This window comes from Rhea americana, unplaced genomic scaffold, assembly GCF_003343005.1.
Source record: "Rhea americana isolate MKP2758 unplaced genomic scaffold, rheAme1 scaffold_63, whole genome shotgun sequence".
NCBI classification, from domain to species: Eukaryota; Metazoa; Chordata; class Aves; order Rheiformes; family Rheidae; genus Rhea; species Rhea americana.
The window spans coordinates 1,426,496-1,430,156 of record NW_028186790.1 but is presented as its reverse complement, the minus strand read 5'-3'; the positions used below and the strand labels follow the sequence as shown (position 1 = coordinate 1,430,156).

The 3,661-nt window shown below is 38.1% G+C and overlaps 1 protein-coding gene across 1 annotated transcript in view; it reads right to left on the bottom strand.

The window, feature by feature from the left end:
- The window catches only part of CD2AP (CD2 associated protein), a 61,125-nt gene that overhangs the window by 53,325 nt on the left and 4,139 nt on the right, over positions 1-3,661 (bottom strand). The window lies entirely within an intron of this gene.

The following is a 3,661-nucleotide window of genomic DNA, read 5'->3' as shown; positions in this document are numbered from 1 at the left end:
AAAAGGCAAAAGAATGAACACCAAATTAGCACTTCAAGCTTATGAACACAAGAGTTAGCTGGATAGTAGAATAGAGCTACTTTAAAATAATAATAATAATAATAATAAAAATCCCTACAAAATCCAGCCTATTCTCTCAAAAAAATCCACACTTTTCATTTAACTTCACTACTGCATTGCTTTAACCCATATTGGAAATGAACATCTTTCTACATTTCACACTATGATGAACTTCAAAAAGGAAAAGACACTGTCACAGAAAACAAGATAAGTCTACTATGCTTCCAATGTCAAGTGCTTTTTCAGGAATTTATGAAATTGCCTATCTTCATTTGCCCACATGAAAAAGGAGAAAGAGTGATGAAATAATATCAGGAAAGGATTTCCAAATCAAATATTATAACATTCTCACCAGAATGTGTATATACACAGAGCCCAAACCAAAATTTAATCCAAACTCACTGATAAAATTAGAAAGCTTTCACCTGCAGAGGAAATAGTTATCAAGAGAAAAATGTGTTCTATATCAACAAGACATGTAACAACCAGGAAGAGAAAACAGAATTCAAAAGCTGCATTTTTTTTTTTTTTTTTTTATTTCAAATGAAGTTGATCAATGATTTTTCCTTGCTGCCCTTCTATTATCTCCTGTCATACCTAATCTAACCTGAAAGTATGTAATTCAAGATGTATATGAATAATAAAATTCCACAAAAAAAAAAATAAAAAAAAAAAAAAAAAAAAAAATTTTTTTTTTAAAAAAAAAAAAAAAAAAAAAAAAAAACTATGAGGTCACCACAAGCCTCTCCACCACATTTGAGCTCTCATTTCAGGACTGCTTTGGACATCCCTCCCCTCCCATCCTTTAAAATACCTTCCACTTCCCATTCAAACACTTGCCAACCCCACGACACTTTCACGCTGTTATTATCCCAGTACACTGGCTTTATAGGAAGTCTAGCTTTCCTTCGCTGGGTCTATCTGTTCCCCTTCTTATTAACACATAATAAGACGGAAGCAATTAGGCACCAAGAACTGTGTCTCTTGGCATACCACTTTGACAGGTTAAAGAATGATCTGAGAAGCAGTAAGCCTGCAGCAAATGCCCAATCCCAGCTGGCACTAATAACCAGGCACCACCTACCTCCTATCCTTCTTCAGGATGTCAGCCTCAACAGGCAAAAAAAATTGGCCAGAAGCCAAAGAGATTTTGAAATAAGTCTTGCTAACAGCACATGTTGCAAGGTACCAAGAGGCAGTATCATATCAGCATCCTGAAGGAGCTTCCCTACTCTCCCTTCTCTAAATGAGCACTTCAAATTAAGATGGGATTTAGCTCAGCTACCTGCTTGTGCAACAAATTAACCTTAATACATCTCTGAAACAAAAGTCAGCTTCCTGACAAACAAAAGAGCCAGCCACTACATAACCTTCATAAAACTTCTTTTGTGCAATATTTACAATTTAGAAAAAGACATCATCGAAAAGCTATTTCCTATAAGCCTTCAAAATGAAGTTGACAGCACTCAGACTTAAAACAGAAAAGCTGCATTTGTCTGATGCAAAAGTTAAAGAATGTGGAATGGCATAAAAATGTCAGTAAACCCTATGTATTACCAAAGCCCAGAATGACAGAACAAAACAGCACTGTGATCTGCTGTAGCTGCGATGATACAGTCAGAATCTGGGGCATCTGACACATCAAAAATGCATGCAGCCATAATCCTCCTATTGACATTTTGGTTGTCCTTCAAACAAGCAAGAAGCAGCCGCATGTTGCCCRGCAGCCAAGGACAGTCTGCAGCTGCTGTCAGGCAACAGGATCTTTTCCTGCAATCAGACATGACAAACTAACAAAACTAACAGCCACCAAATAGTCTGGAATTACTGGCYTCCACTCTCCAAATGCTTTTGCAGTTGTTTGATGGAAATCAATGACTTCTTTAAAAGAATTATTTGGCGGTTCTCTAAACACATCTAACATTTGAAAACAAAGAAAATGCATCCATCTTTGCCCTGTTTAATCTGTCTCTTAAATATTTTATAAGGCAAAAGGCCAGACAAATTCAGTGGATAACATGCACTCTTTCAACAAATATCAATCGATTTCAGATCAGGAGAGACTGAAGTTTACCGTCCAAATTCTGAACAGATAACCTATATGCTGGTCTCAGAAGCACAGAAAAAAAAAATTGTATGTGTAACAGGTTCAGGCCAGATCTCCATCTGATGCATGAAATAACATGCAGAAAAGGAGAATAAGGAGATCCTGGCAGAAAGACACAGAAATTAGAGTCCCAGAATCTCACATTAGAATGCACAAACCTGGTGCTACTCTTCCTCTTGTCCACACTATTTGCTCTCTCCATTCAGGTCTTCCACTGATCTGACCTGGGAGATCCATCCTATGTTCTCTTCCCCTTGAGAGATAGCAAGATGTTTTGGCACTTGGACCAAGCTCATCTCAGGTTTTGCAGATCCTCCTAGCTTGGTTTCCTTCCAGTTGTTTCCTACTCACTGCATCACCRAGACCTCGAGTCTCCTTTCCCTTCTGTGTGAGCCACAGAGTCAGTAACATCTGTACCTCTTCAGCATCCTTCTTGGAGCCATACACCCCCAACTCACTGTTTTGATGTTACTGCTCTCTCCCTAAGACCRCAACTAGCTTCCCATAAGATGTCCAGAGGACACATAAGCAATTAGCTCATTTAGAGCTTCAACATCTATTAGGTGAGGCAGCTAAGGAGTAAATTATTTCTCAAAAGACCTTCCTTGTTCACAAGGCCAAAGTAGAATTTTGTTTCAGTTCATTTCTATCTTCTTACTGCAGTTCACTGACCCTCTAAGTGTGTTAACATAACATTACCCAAAGCTAAGCTGTCAGCTGGATGACTGAAGTCTGGTTTTGCGGGCTTGACACTTGCAGTGGTCCAGTCACAACAGAGTTTCAAAAATTTTACACTGTCAATCCCTACCGCAACAGCAAATTGCTGAAAGCAGCTCAGGCAAGAAACAGCTTTCCTGCACCAACTTTCCTGAAAATAGTCCCTCAGACAATGCAAATATTAACCTGTAAAGCCAACTTTTAAGCACAGAGTATAACCAGAAGGGTCACAAAGAAAATTTGGACTTTCATTTCCCTAACAGTTCAGGTTTTTCCATACTCTGCTCACTGCAATACAGATTATTCAACATAGGCATTCAGAGTCTAAAATAAAAAATTCACAGAGTCAACTTCACAACTGAGCACTAGAGTACTGTACCAGGAAGGCAAGTTAGTCCCCACTGTCGCTCAAACAATAAACCAAAGATTTTCCTCCACTATAAAGCTTCCTTTTCACTTTTCCCAATTCCTAAGTTTTCTAAAAATCTCAGGTCTCTTACAGTTCAAAAAAATCTTATCTTCCTTACAAATACTAAAAAGTTGTAGAGTTAAAAATCATCTGAAGTTGAGATGCAAAGATTTTTCAGTATGGGAACAATTTAATTCAAAGACTGCGAAAGTCACCCTGCAACAGCAGAAAGACAAGAAAACATCTCACAAATTTAGTTTGTAACACAGAAACAAGCCACCCTGATCCTTCTTTGCTGTTCAGTATAAAAGATAGTCTGGTAACACAAAAAGATCTGGGAGTGCTGGTGGATGACAAATTGACCATGA